Below are 15970 nucleotides of genomic sequence, written 5' to 3' on the forward strand. Positions count from 1 at the left end.
CTATGAATAGATGTTTTCACAAAAGAGTTGCAAAAGAATGTTCATAGCAGCCTTTTTCTCTAATAACAAAAAAAAAAAAAAAAAAGGAGAAGAAGAAAGAAATCATAGTCCTTTAGGGCAGAATGAATCATAAAATTGTGGTGTTTTCATATGATTGAATACTACAAAAAAAAGTGAACAAACAACTGCTTCTCATTACAACGTAGGTGAACTTCACAAACGTAATGTTGAATGAAAGCCAGTCACAAAAGAGTATACCTGAGAGATTCCATGTTTATGAAGATCAAAAACAAGCAAAAATAACGTATGGTTATCAAAATCAGAGTAGAGGTTACCTTCAGTAGGGGAGGGTAATGACTGCAGAGGACACGGGGAGGCTTCTGAGAGGCGGGGATGAAGAATGTTGCTCCGTCCCTTGTTCCTGGCTCTGGTTACAGAGATGTGTTTTCTTTATGAAAAATCATGGAGGTATACGCTTATGATTTGTGCACTTTTCTGTATGTATAGTAGACTTTAGTAAACCTTTACTTACGAAGGTGATTGGGAAGCAGTCAGACATTTCTGAGCAGGGGCTGGGAATGCCAGGCAATACTACACAATGAAGAATTGTCCGGCAGCTCAGTCTACATTCTAATGCCCCAGCCGGCATTGAGTTTGATGAAAACCCAGTTTGTAATTATTTCAGCCAGGAGCTGAACTCCATTTTTCCCCCCTTACTCCAAATCTACACAGAATTTTCTGGAAGGGAAACCCTGGTATAAATATAATAGAAAGAGAATTGTGTTTCTTTTTTATCCTGAACAAGCATTGTTTGGAAAACCACATCACTCACAGCCATACCATTGGTGGTAGGCCATGGACATAGCCTATCTGTCAGCCTAAATTTGGAGCTGACATATTCGTGGAGGATGTGGGCATCTCCTGTTTACTGCTAGTAATCCATTCCTCTTTTAAAAGGCGTAACTCATACACAGTAAGGTGCACAAATTTTAAGTGTTCAGCTTGACAGTTTTTATAGATGTAGATTACTGCACCACTGCCTAGATCAAGATACAGAAAATTCCCATATCCCCAGCAGCAAATTCCATCATGCCCCTTTCCAGTCAATATACCACCAAAAGCAACCACCATTCTAAATTCTATCGTCATAGATTAGTTTTGCTTGTTCTAGAATTTCAAATAAATGGAATCCTACAGTATGTACTCTTTTGTCTCTGGCTTCTTTCTCTCAACATTAAATTGATGACATTTCTCTACATTTTTGTGTGTAGTGGTAGTTATTCTTTTGCATCGTGGTATATAGTTTTCTGGTGCATTAATACATCACAACCCAGTAATCATTCTTAAAAATCAGATATTCTGGCCAGGTGCAGTGGCTCATGCCTGTAATCCCAGCACTTTGGGAGGCTGAGGCAGGCAGATTACCTGAGGTTGGGAGTTGGAGACCAGCCTGACAAACATGGAGAAACCCTGTCTCTATTAAAAATACAAAATTAGCCGGGTGTGGTGGCGCATGCCTGTAATCCCAGCTACTCGGGAGGCTGAGGCAGGAGAATCGCTTGAACATGGGAGGTGGAAGTTGCAGTGAGCCAAGACTGCGCCATTGCACTATAGCCTGGGCAACAAGAGTGAAAGTCTGTCTTGAAAAAAAAAATCAGATATTCTATGTAAAAATGCTATCTATGATTGAAGTATAAAACTTTACCTCCCTTTATGTTCCTTTGCCCTCCCCACTATTTATTATTGTCTTGATTATATCTTCTATATGCATTGAGAGGTGTTATAACTTTTGTATCAATCACCAAATTTAATTTAGAAAACATAAGAGGAGAAGAAAAGTCTATTACATTTACTCATATTTTTGCTTACTGTGTTCTTTCTTCCTTCTTGATGTTCCAGAATTTCTTTTATTGCTTCTTTTCTGCTTAGAAAACCTTATCTTTTTCTTTCTTTCTTTTTTCCTCCTCCTCCTTCTTTTTTTTTTTTTTTTTTTTTTTTAATAAAGAGATAGGGTCTCACTCTATCACCCAGACTGGAGTTCAGTGATGCAATCATAGCTCATTGCAACCTTGAACTCCTGGGCTCAAGTGATCCTCCCACCTCAGCCTCCTGAGTAGCTGGGACTGCAGGCATGTGCCACTACACCTGGCTAATTTATTATTAATATTATTTGTAGAGATGGGGTCTCACTATGTTGCCCAGGATGGTCTTGAACTCCTGGGCTCAAGTGATCCTCCCACCTCGGCCTCCCAAAGTGCTAGGATTATAGGCACAAGCCATGGCACCCAGCCAGAAAACTTTCTGTAGCCATTCTTTTAGGGTGGGTGTTCCAGAAACAAAATTTCCTAGTTTGCCTTTGTCTAAGAACGTCTTTTTTTTTTTTTTTTCATTCCTAAAGGATATTTTTGCTGAATATAGGATTCTAGTTTAACAGTTCTTTTCTTTCAGTACCTGAAAATTATCTTGCCATTTTTTTCTGGCATCAATGGTTTCTGAATAAAAATCTGCTATCATTTGAATTTTTTTCCCCCTATGGCTAAGATGCCATTTTTCTCTGGCTGCTTTCAAAATTTTTCTTTGTCCTTTGTTTTCGGAAGCTTTATTATGTTGTATCTGGTTTGCTCAGCTTCTTAAGTTTCTTCTTGACATATTTGGGTAGTTTTCAGCCGTTATTTCTTTGAGTAGTTTTCTAGCCTCTCATTTTTTCTTCTCACCTCCAGGACTCTGTGGACACAAATGTTAGCTATTTTTTATAATTTCATTGGTCCATGAGCGTGTTAGTCCATTCTCACATTGCTATAAAGAACTGCTCAAGACTGGGTAATTATAAAGAAAAGTGGTTTAATTGACTCCATTCTACATGGCTGGGGAGGCCTCAGGAAACATACACTCATGGCAGAAGGCACCTCTTCACAGGATGACAGGAGAGAGAATGAACACAGGAGGACAGGCCAAACACTCATAAAACCATCAGATCTCATGAGAACTCACTCACTATCACAAGAACAGCATAAGGGAAACCACCCCCATGATCCATTTGCCTCCACCTGGTCTCTCCCTTGACATGTGGGGATTATGGGGATTACAATTCAACATGAGATTTGGGTGGTGACACAAAGCCTAACCATAGGCTTTATGAGTCTCTTTATTTTTTTCACTCTATTTTCTCTCCGTTGTTCAGCTTAAGTCGTTTCTATTGCGCTACCCTCCAGTTCACAGATTCTTTCCTCTGTTCCCTCTTTTCTGCTGTGAGCTGGTCCACTTAGCTTGGTGTTTCAGTAATGGTATTTTTCACTTCTAAAATTTCCATCTGTTCCTTCTTTATAGCTATTTCCTTTCTGAGCTGTCTTATTTCTTTGCTGAGGATTTCTATTTTTTTCGTTTGTTTCACACGTTTGTAGTTGCTTGTTGGAGCATATTTATCAAAGTATCTCTACAATCACTGTGAGAGAATTCTCACATTTCTGTCATCTTAGTGTTGACATATATTAATTGTCTTTTTTTTCACTCAGTTTGAGATCTTCCTGGTTCTTGGTATGAAAGGAGATTGTTGATGAAAACCTGGACATTTTAATATTATGTTATGAGACCCCAAATCTATTTAAATTTTCTGTCTTAGCTGGCTTCTGACACTGCTCTGAAAGGATAGGTGGCAGGGGTGCCACCTAGTCACTACCAGAAGGAGGTAGAAGTCCACATTTTTCATCACTGACACTCAAAGCGGGGTGGTTTCTTGTTATTACCAAGTGGGTTTGAGAGTTACAGCTACCTTTGTAGTACCACTGACACTGAGGTGGCTGTGGCCTTATTGCCACTGGACAGTGGTGAAAGTTTTGACTCTTCACTAGGCCTCCTCAGACACCATCCCAAAAGATGTGTTGGGCACCTCATTACAACCTCAAGAGCATGGAAGTCCAGGCTCCTCACTTGGCCTTTGATGATGTGGGTGTAGTCAGGCTACTGACTTTTCTATGTTTGGATGCAACAGAACAGTTATTGTCTAAAAGTCTTCTGTCGTGCTAGGTTACCTCTTTCTTGGTCCTTTGCCTGGAAAAAGTAGGGTTTTGTTAGAGTCTTTTTTTTTTTTTTTTGGTCTGCACCCATTGGTGTTTCTGAGTTGCCAGCTTTTTCAGCTTCAACTCCGGGATATGTGAAACCAAAAACAATTTCCCACAACTCATTGCTATATTGTTCTTCAAGTCCTGAGGTCTCTAGCCAGTCCTCTCTCCATTTCTCAATGTCTTCTTATATTTGTTTATATACAATGTCCAGGGTTTTAGTTGTACTTAGTGGGAAGAAGAGGGAAAAATACATCTGCTTCATCATCCCAGAAGCAGAAGTCTTAGTTTTCATTATTTTAAAATAGACAAATTAGAATGCCTTTGTTAACCCAAATCCCCAACCAATTTCTTAAAATGTAATTAAAACACAGTAAAATTGCTATATATAAGTGACAAATTCTTATTTAAGATATGAAATACCTAAAGCATCACCACAATATCAATACCATTGTTAGTGAACAGTTGTTTGGATTCAGTGACTGCCTGAGGCTGGGAGTGGAAGATGAAATGAATTGCAAAGGGTCACAAGGATATTTGGGGGGTGATGGGTATGTTCTGTGGCAGTGGTTTCCCAGGCATATACGTCTATCAAAACTCATTGAATTGCATACTTTATATATTTTTATTTTTATTATTTGAGACAGGGTCTTGTTCTGTCCCCCAGGCTGGTGTGCAATGGTGCAATCTTGGCTCACCACAACCTCTGCCTCCCAGGCTCAAGCCATCCTCCCACCTGAGCCTCTGGAGTAGCTGGGACCACAGGCATGTGCCACCACACAAGGCTAGGTTTTGTATTTTTTGTAGAGATGGCATCTCACCATGTTGCCCAGGCTGGTCTCAAACTCTTGAGCTCAAGCAATCTGCCAACCTCAGCTTCTCAAAGTGCTGGGATACAGGCGTGGGCCACCGCACCTGGCCTGATTTGCATACCTTAAATGGATGCAGGTTATTGCATGTAAATTATATTTCAGTAAAGGTGATAGAAAATAAATGGTAGTTTTGTTGATATTGACATGGCTTGTCTTTGCAGCAGTAACGTAGGAGATTCATGTACCTTTTGTTGACATTGGGTGGACTTTTCAAACTGGGATCCTGATGTTCCACCAATTGAGTTTAGAGTGTAGCATCAAACTTATTCCGTACAGCATTTTGTTTACAATGTTGCACTGAATTTTGGAGATGCAAATATAATTTCTCCTATGTTAACATCAACATACATTGAGAGATACATTTGTTTCATGATGTTTGGGTATGAAAATCCAAGGGGCATTCTACCAGGAAATGCTAATCAGGAAGACTTTCTGAGGGGTGTGCATACATGTGTGAATATACCTATGTCGCCATTATTCTAATTTGTTAAATATAAAGTAAAACTGTTGACAATATTCAGCCAAATATTGCATCATGTCTGTTAAAAGTGCAAGCTTTTGATGACTTCATTATGTCTTCTAGTGGAGTTGTGTGTGAACATTTATATATTGAAAATATATTTTTATTATAAATCTATTTTCTTTCTTCTCCTTTGTATCACAGAGAGGCACTATATTGGTTTTCTATTACACTATAGGGTAGGTAGATTATATTATCTGTGAATTTCATTTCAGAATTCATGACATGATAGATTATTTGTTATAGAAAGATGTTAGGCCTAGTAGTGTTGACACCGCCGATTAAAACAGACCTGGTGTTGTATCTATCCCAAGCTCTAAACCACTACGTTGGCCTAAGCCTCTTATGTTAACAGTTTAAAATTAAAATTAAATAAACTCTTTCATTTTATAGGTCAACAAACGCATTTTAAAAAGCTAATTAGAGTTGGTATTTCTTTTTCAACTGGGCACATCCTGACTCATACAATTATAGATTATTATATTATTATAGATTATTATATTACAATTATACAATTACTGTTTGCTTTCTGTTTCCATGGGCTTTCTTCTTTCACAGTCAAGGCTGTGAGCTCTTTTAGAGCAAAAATTCCATCTTGTCCAGGTCATGGCTTTCCCCATATTGTAACCAGAAGAGTGTGTGTTTTGAGGATTTACATTTATTGATCATCTCTTATGTGTTCAGGGTTTGGATCACATTCATTTTTAATATCTGTTGTGCACCCACCTGTGCCAGGGACACTGCTAGGCACTTTGCAGATATGATCTCCCTGAACACTTCAAACAACTCTTTGCTATATAGGTATTATTATCTGGTATTGCAGACATGGGAAAGAAGTTCTGAGAAAACACTTGTCCAAGGTTGTACCAGGCAAGGAGCAAAGTCAAGATCAACCCCAGCTGGGGTAGGAGGATCGCTTGAGCCCAGTAGTTCAAGGGTATAGTGAGCTATGATCACACCACTGTACTGCAGCCTGACCCCAGGTCTGTCTGACTGTACAGCCTATGATAGGTAGCTATTGTTCTCCCTGTTTGCAAACAGTGCTGAGTACTGCATAGTAATGAGGAAGATGGGCAAATAATTTAGCCTTTTTGAGCCTCAGTTTCTCCATCAGTCTGCAAATGGGGCAATTAGTAGCTCTGCCATGGAGTGGGTGTGAGGATTCAGTGGGAATAGTGTCAATCACTTAGCATCTGCTTGTGTTTAACCGGCCATAAACAAAAGTTCATTTCCTCCCTCTTCCTTCCCAGTGGGAAATTTTACTCAACTGTGGTTCGGTAAATAGCCTTGGAGATGTTACTTCTCACTGAGCCCCAGGAATATATAATTGTCCTAAAATCACAATCATAGTTTTAAAAAAACACTCAAACTGCATCCCTTCTCCCCAAACACGCTCCTGGGCATTGCAATGGGGATGAAATTCTGATCTCTAAGTGGATGGTGTTTCCTGATATTTTGTTTGCAAATTTCCTCAGGTTGTTACTGTCAGACACTAAGGTGCAGTTATGAATTAGTCCATGAGAGACCCTGGGGGAGAAAAGATTCTAGACCCTGGGGAAGAAAGGAAATGATCCTCAACTACGAGCCACTTGGCTCCACCCTGGCTTGACTCTGGCAGTCCAAGGACACAGTGGCCACTACCTATCTCTAGCTACCCCTTACCCACTCTGCCACCTGTGATAAAAGATGCTGGATAGATTTCAGCAATTTCATGTGCAAATGGATGTAGCATGATTATAGTTGTTCATAGAGTGGCCTCATCAGTGTCTTTTTATAGATGGGCTTGGAGTGAGGTTGATTTTTTTTTTTTTTTTTTAGAGACAGAGTCTCGCTCTGTTGCCTAGGCTGGAGTACAATAGCATGGTCACAGCTCACCACCACCTCGAACTCCTGGGCTCAAGCAATGCTCCTGACTCAGCCTCCCAAGTAGCTAGGACTACAGGTGCATGCTGCCATGCCCAGCTGATTTTTAAAGTTTTGGTAGAGACAGAGTCTCACTATGTTGCCCAGGCTGGTCTTGAACTCCTGGACTCAAACAATCCTCCTGCCTCTGCCTCCCAAAGTGCTGCAATTATAGGCATCAGCCACTGCATCTGGCTCTAGATTTTTTTTTTTTTTTTTTTTTTGATGGAATCGCATTCTCTCTCCCAGGCTGGAGTGCAATGGCATGATCTCAACTCACTGCAACCTCCTGGTTTCAAGCAATTCTTCGCCTCAGCCTCCCAAATAGATGAGATTACAGGTTTCCGCCACCATGCCCTGCTAATTTTTTGTATTTTTAATAGAAACGAGGTTTCACCAAGTTAGCCAAGTTGGTCTTGAACTCCTGACCTCAGGTGATCCACCTGCCTTGGCCTCCCGAAGTGCTGGAATTGCAGGTTTGAGCCACCATGCCTGGCCAAGATTTTTTTTTTTTTTTAAATTAAAGGAGAATATTTGTCCCCAGAAAGAATCCTGAAGCCCTATCAGTCATCCAGACCCAAAAGGCCATATAACTGCCCATTTTGCAACCTTCATTCCATGATTTTAGTACCCAAAGACATGAATAAGTAACATTAGACATCCATCCCCCCGGCTTCTCTAAAATGGGAATTGAGCAACTAGAGGAGGAGTAGAGATTGTGTTTCAAACACAGGGATCTCAGCCCTGGCTGCACATTAGGATCACCTGGGGAGCTCTGAACAATCCCAGTGCCAGCTCTGCACCCAGCTCATGAGGTCAGATGCTCTGGTTGGGGCCGAGTACCAGTGTGGTCAGGCTCTTTGGGAGTTTCATATGTACAGTAAAATCAAAGAACCACTGCCTGCAAACGAGTGGGTGGCTGGGATGTTCACAGAGTGTCTTCTTAGCTTTGTGGGGCAGGATGAACTTTTTTTTGAAAAGTCATATGGAAAAAAAACCCATCAAAACTCATGTAGACTCCCAATTATCTTCTCCCCATTCTAAACCACATTGATTTGTCTGAATATTTATTCAGGTATTTGCAACTGTATATACTGAATGTCTGTTGGATTACAGACACTGTTCTAAGCACCAGGGATGCAGCAGGAGGGCCGGCAGTCAGGACCCCTGAGCTCATGGATCTGGCTTTGTGGCAAGGGGTAATATGGAAAGCAATTGATGTCAAAATGCATTGTTTACTCTTGAGATGAAGGCAGTGACAAAGGTGTGAAAGAGGATAAGAGAACAGGGGCTGGCTTGGGTAGGAGAGGTGGTGATCAGGGAAGACTTCTCTAAGAAAGAGACTCTGAACTGGGCTCAAAAAGTGAAGGCCAAGGGGTGGGGTGAGGCATCTGGGAAGAGAAAGCCAGATTTTTCTGTGGCTCTGTCCCCTCCCGCCATCATCTCACTGCTTGAAACTGGCAACCAAATGATCTGCCTAACACATCCTGATTTCATTTCATAGCCCATATATGCAAACTTTAGATCACATACTCATCACCTATCATCAAGGTTATATGCTAAGTCCTCACCTATGGTGCTGGGATCAGCTCAGCTCATTGGAGTCTCTGAATTGCTGTCTGTAGATATTGTAAAATATTCTTTATTTTTTTTCTGTCTTGGTTTCCTGTATTTCTGGCCACCGTCCCCAAGCCCTGATGTATCCCTACATCCGGCTCTTCATTCTGACTCCCTGATATTATCCATCCACCCATCCATCCATCCATCCATCCATCCATTCATCCACCAATCAATATACATATATATATATACACACACACACACATACATCCTCTCATCTACCAATCTATCCTCCATCCATCCATCCATCCTCCATCCTTTTATTCATCCATTCATCCATCCATCCATCCACCCATCCATATATGTATATATATATGCATACATCCTCTCATCTACCAATCTATATCATCCATCCATCCATCCATCCTCCATCCTTTTATTCATCCATCCATCCACCCATCCATATACATATATATACATACATACATCCTCTCATCTACCAATCTATCCTCCATCCATCCATCCATCCATTCATCCACCAATCAATATACATATATATATATATACACACACACACACATACATCCTCTCATCTACCAATCTATCCTCCATCCATCCATCCTCCATCCTTTTATTCATCCATCCATCCACCCATCCATATACATATATATACATACATACATCCTCTCATCTGCCAATCTATCTATCCTCCATCCCTTCACCCATCCATATACATATATATTTACATGGATACATACACCATCTCATCATTTATCCATCCATCCATCCATCCATCCATCCATCCCTCCTTCCATTCATTCATCTATCAATCTACCCATCCACTCACCCATCCTTTCCTTCATTCCACAGATATTTGTTGAACACTCACAATGTGCTAAATCCTAAGCCAGAATAAAAACAGAATCTTGCAATGCTCTCCTCCAAGCTGGACGAGATGGTCTCCTCACTGTCCATGTCTCCATACCTCTGTTCACTTCACTCAGTACCTGGGTCATCCTACCTACCCCCTCTGCTTATCTCCTGGCCCCACCCCCTAGAAAGGTCTGACCTGAGGCTGTTGAGCTAAACCCACCCGAACATAGTCTCACTGGCTCGCTGAAGGTGAGCCAGGAGGAGGATGAACAGATGTAGTCCATGCGCATCCCACAAGTGTAGCACAGGGAGGTGAGTGTAACAAGAGCCAAATGCTGCAGGAAGAGAAGAGGGCTCCATAATCTTTACTTGAAGGAGTCAGAGGAGTGTTTACAGAGGGGAATGACATGAGGGATGGGGCAGGTAGGGCCAGTTGACACTCCCCAAACAGACAGGATGGGGGCAGTCACTCTAGGCCAAAGGAACTGCATGTGTGAAGGCACGTAAGCATGAAGCACTGTCTTCTGGGTTGGTGCATGTGCCCAGAACCAGAGTTTTAAAGGAACAGCTCAGAGACCATTCAATCCAACCTTCCATTTTATAGATGTGGAAACTAAGATTCAGAGGAGAGTAGTCAATTACCCAAGGAGGCACAGCAAATTTTCTCAGAGATACCCTACTCCCTTACCTCCTGCAGAATCACCCTAAACCTTTAAAGTTGATTAAACCTTTAAAGTCCCCAGGTTAGGCCCAGAGGCGCTGACTGTATCAACTCAAGACAAGCCTCCAGGGTAAAACCTATTGTTATGTTCATTCTGTGTAAGAGAAAACTGAAGCAGAGAGGTTAAGGAATTTGCACTAGGCTACACAGGAAGTGAGTGGTAGAGCTGGGATTCAAACACAGCCGGAGCCTCCAGAGCCCATCTTCTTTTTTTTTTTTCTTAGCCAACTACTAAAGACATTTAAAGAGCCCATGTTCTTAACCACTGCGATGTGCTACCCATCTCACCAGTTAATTTAATTTTTTTTTTTTTTTTTGAGACAGAGTCTCACTCTGTCGCCCATGCTGGAGTGCAGTGGCTTGACCTGGGCTCACTGCAACTTCCGCCTCCCAGGTTCAAGTAATTCTCTTGCCTCAGCATCCCGAATAGTTGAGATTACAGGCACACACCACCATGCCAGGTTAATTTTTTTGTATTTTTAGTAGAGACGGGGTTTCGCCATGTTGGTGGCCTCAAATCCTGACCTCAGGTGATCCGTCTGGCCTCCCAAAGTGCTGGGATTACAAGCATGAGCCACTGCACCCGGCCAACCTTTAATTTTTTTTTTTAAAGAGACAGGTTCTTGCTCTCTCACCCAGGCTGGAGTATGGTGGTGCCATCATAGCTCATTGCAGCCTCCAAATCCTGGGCTTAAGTGATTCTCCTGCCTCAGCCTCCTGAGTAGCTGTGACCACAAGCATGCACCTCCACACCCAGCTAATTTTTGTAATTCTTTTTGTAGAGATGGGATCTGGCTGTGTTGCCCAGGTTAGTCTTAAACTCTTGGTCTCAAGTGATCCTCTTGCCTCAGCCTCCCAAAGTGCTGGATTACAGGTGTAAGCCACCAGGACCAGCCACTTCATTTAGTTTTCAATGTGTATTGTCCCTATTTTTCCAGATGTTACAGAAGCACAGAGAGGTTAAGTAACTTGCCCAGTGCTGCACAGAAACTAAGCAGTGGAGCTGGGATCTGAACCCAAGCTATCTGACTGTATTGACAAACAAAAGATGCATCAAAACCCAAAAGGGCGAGCGAGGTATTATGGCCATTACTGGGGGTAAGTGAGAACTTAAGCTTTCCTCATTCCTCCCACACTACCCAAGAAATCCTGCCTCTAGTCTCAGCATAGCCCTGGGTTACAGAGTACAATTTCATGTACTCTTTCTCACTCTCCTCCCTATCACTTCATTAATCACCGTTTGAATTCTGCTCTCCTTGAAAGCAGCCGGTCATCTTGGCAATCAAAAATCCTGCCAGCTGGACACAGTTCAAGTTCAACTGCATCTCCCTGACCAGGTAGAACCCATCCGTGTTGAAATACTTGGCTGATAACAGCCAAGGGGATGAAGCCAACACAGGAAAATGGATTGCTCACAGATTGGTTTGCTCTGCCTCCAGCTCAGGATAATATATGGGCAGTGACGTAAAACAAATGGAGCCTTGGCTGGGTTACTTCACGTCCTTCTTGGGGGCCTCGCTGCTTCTACCATGGGGCCTTGGAGCTGTTACTTCATAACCTGCAGGCCAAAACCTGTAAACTGTGTATTCGCAAATTCCTAAAATATTGCCCAATGGTCTTGAAAAAATTAATGTCCTGTGACATGTTAGCATAATTTTCATGATTGAGGTGTTGAATATAAATTCTGTATATATTTATTTATATAGAAACCAACCCAGACTGGGGCATAATATTTTTAATTTTTCATGTTTCTGGCAAAACACTGACTGAGTTGCTTTTATTTATTTCACAGAGTTAGAAATTTCTTTTCACTGGAGAGATAAATGGGTAAGTTATAAGGGACAAGAGGAGGACAATCTTATAAAATACTGTCTGTACTTGAATAATCTCTGCTTTCATTTCCTTTCTTTTTGTATCTGGTGATAATTTTAAGAGTCCAAGTGTTTGAGATTGGGTCCTAAGACCATCACCCAGGCCCCCTTTTCAGAACTCCTGTAGTATATTCAGTCTGGACCCCTTGAAGTTTAAGACTTAAATAAACAGTTACATTCTACGAGGCAGGGAGGGACAGTGAAAACTCATTCAGCTCAAGTCCTGGAACGTGAGGTTCCACTGAGAGTGGAGAGGATTTTAAAGTAGTTCTGTGGCTGTAAACACTTTTTGGGGTTCCTAGTCTCTTGAGAATTTGCTAGATGGTATATGTACACCCTCTCCAGAAAAGTGGACATACAATATAAAAATGGATCCACAATATACAGTATATAATTTCATGTATATCAATCAGCTATTGCTGTGATTATGCCACATAACAAATCATCCCTGAACTCAATAGGTGACAACAACAAGCATTTATTTTTCTTGCTCATGCATGTATAAATTTTTCAGGTGTTTCTGTTTCAGATTGTGAACTGGCCATGCCTGGCTCTAGGCTTTGGGACAGTTCAACTCTGTTCCACATGTCTGATTCTGGATCCCATGCTGAAGAGGCAGCTGCTGTATAAGGCATGTTCTTTTTGTGATGATGGCAGTAGTTTGAGAGACAAGTCACACTATGCAAACATGGCTCAAGATTCTATCATACAACATCTGCTCACATTCAATTGGCCAAAGTCAGTCAAGGTCAGTGGGGCAGAAAAGAATATACTGCCCCAAAAGGAAGGAAAAAGTGAGTGAACATGTGTTGAACAATACTCCAATTTATTATCAGTAGGTCAAGGAATCTTTGCAGCCTGAGTCTTGTATGGTGATTCTCAAACCTCACCAAACATAGATATCATCTGGGGAATCTGGTTCAAAATGCAGATCTGAGACTATTCTCCTACAGAATATCTGAGTCAGTGGATTTGGGTGGGGCCCAGGAATCTGCACTTTAAACAGCCACTCCCTGGGGTTATTCTGATACTGATGGCCCAGGGTCCACACTTTGAGAATCACTGGTTTAATGGTTCTGAGCATGTGCCGAGGGCTCAAGAGATGCGAATTCAAATCCCAGCTCCACCCTAGCTTTGACCTTGGTAAGTAGCTTTGCTTTTCAGAGCCTCAGTTTTCTCCTCTAAAAAACTGAGTTGGCCGGGCACTGTGGCTCATGCCTGTAATCCCAGCACTTTGGGAGGCTGAGGTGGGCGGATCATCTGAGGTTGTGAGTTTGAGACCAGCCTGACCAACATGGAGAAACCCTGTCTCTACTAAAAATACAAAATTAGCCGGGCATGGTGATGCATGCCTGTAGTCCCAGGCTACTAGGGAGGCTGAGGCAGGAGAATCACTTCAACCTGGGAGGCGGAGGTTGCAGTGAGCCGAGATCACGCCATTGCACTCCAGCCTGGGCAACAAGAGCGAAACTCTGTCTCAAATAAATAAATAAATAAATAAAATAAAAATAAAAAACTGAGTTAACAGTAATACCTCTTTTAGGATTTGTATTAGTCAGGGTTCTCCAGAGGGACATAAAGACACACCCAGGAAGAATACTTTGCATCCTTCAATCCAATCAAATTTTGACACTCAATATTAACCATCACAGGGTTGTAGAGAGGATTCAGAAATGGTGCTGGTAAAGCAAATAGCAATAGTGCTTGGGACACAGGAAACCAATAAAGGGTCATTTGCCTGAAGCTGCTACCTCAGCATCATGCAATAGCATCATCCTCATCTCCTATTGTCATCATTACCATTGCCATTGTCTTCATACGACATCATCACTATTAGCACCATTGTTTTGTTTCTTCTAGCTCCAGTAGTCTATGATTCACATCACCTCACATTGTTCTTTGACCATAAATCTGATTTCCTTAGACTGTTAGACTTCTAGAATTCTTTTCTTGAATCCCCATGGTGGGGAATGTTCTGCTTATGGTGAGGTCCAATGTCCAAGTTTAATTTCACCCACCTCACTGGGCCATGATGTTCTGGATGCTGCATGGCAAGTCAGAGATGAATTTCCCCCCTTCAGAACCAGGTAGACCGCAGTTTCTGAAGGCTTAAGGATTCAGAGTGGTTTAAGAGCAGTAAACCATGGCCCATCATCATTGCATAAGGAAGCAATGAAAGGTAAGTATATACCCTAAAGCTCACAGCTCATGCTTTAGTGTTTCCTTGTATCCTTTTCATTTCCTGACTCTCTTATCCTCTTCCTTCTCTATTTCTATATTTCTGTGTTTCCCTTGCTGCTTTTTTTCCCTTTCCCTCTACTTGTTTTTCTCTCTCTCTCTTTCTCATTTCCTTTTCTCCCTTCTCTATATCTGTCTTGTTTTTCTGTATGCCCTGCTCTCTTTATACTCTCTGCCCCACCCCCTTCCTCATTCAGTGGAATGTGTGATGCCTGGTACCTAGTGGATGTTTGAGAAATGTATCCATGAAGGAAGGAGTGAATGAAAGAAAAAGCTTCCTGCATCTGAAATCCAGTTTCCTTTCCTTGCACTCCAGCATGTCTCACTGCTGGACTCTTTCTCCTGGTGAATGCAGTATTGATTAGCTGAATGCAGTATTGATTAGCTGAGTGAACAGCAACAACATCCCCTTCAAAATCAGCCCAGGATCTGATCCAATCTCTTGCCTTTTAGAAGTACCATTTACTGGCCAGGCACGGTGGCTCATGCCTGTAATCCCAGCACTTTGGGAGGCCGAGGTGGGCGAATCACGAGGTCAGGAGACCGAGACCATCCTGGCCAACATGGTGAAACCCTGTTTCTACTAAAAACACACAAAAATTTAGTTGGGCGTGGTGGCATGCCCCTGTAGTCCCAGCTACTGGGGAGGCTAAGGCAGGAGAATCGCTTGAACCCGGGAGGTGGAGGTTGCAGTGAGCAGAGATTGCACCACTGTACTCCAGCCTGGTGACAGAACAAGACTCCGTCTCAAAAAAAAAAAAAAAAAGAAAGAAAAGAAAAGAAAATGTGTCATTTACTGCCCAGAATAACTGCCCTGCAGATTGCTTTTCTTCCACATCTGAAATTTTCTTTCCTGAGCCAAGTCTTTGTCCAGATTTTGAATTCCTTTTCCTTTCATCTACCTACCTCTTAAAGATGCCATTGCTGACCTCCCTGGGCCCTGCCAAAGCCTATGCATTCCTTACCTCTTTACTGTCTCCATTGCTTTTGATGGCTGGTTTATTTACATTTCTAGTCCAGGTGTCAGCAAAGTTTCTGTAAAGGGCCAGAGAGATAATGGTTGAAGCTTTGTGGGCCACTCTGTCTCTATTGTTTAACTACTCAATTCTGGCTGCATGAAAGCAGCCATACACAATAAATACATAAATGAATGAGTGAGTGTGGCTGTGTTCCAATAGAACTTTATTTTTACAGAAACACGTGAGCCCAATTTGGCCCTCAGGCCATAGGTTGCCAATCTCTGCTCTAGTCGATAGCATGGTTTAGACTTGAAGCTAAACCCCAGGTTCATCACTCCTAGCTATGTGACCTTGACCCAGTGCATCTTGTATAGAACCTCAGATTCATCACCTGCA

The 15970-nt window shown here is 42.0% G+C and overlaps 1 protein-coding gene across 15 annotated transcripts in view; it reads left to right on the plus strand.

The window, feature by feature from the left end:
• The window catches only part of GRK3 (G protein-coupled receptor kinase 3), a 279994-nt gene that overhangs the window by 49596 nt on the left and 214428 nt on the right, over window positions 1-15970 (plus strand). The gene's annotated exons all lie outside the window — the stretch shown is intronic.

This window comes from Pan troglodytes, chromosome 23 (genome assembly GCF_028858775.2).
Source record: "Pan troglodytes isolate AG18354 chromosome 23, NHGRI_mPanTro3-v2.0_pri, whole genome shotgun sequence".
In the NCBI taxonomy this organism is placed as follows: domain Eukaryota; kingdom Metazoa; phylum Chordata; class Mammalia; order Primates; family Hominidae; genus Pan; species Pan troglodytes.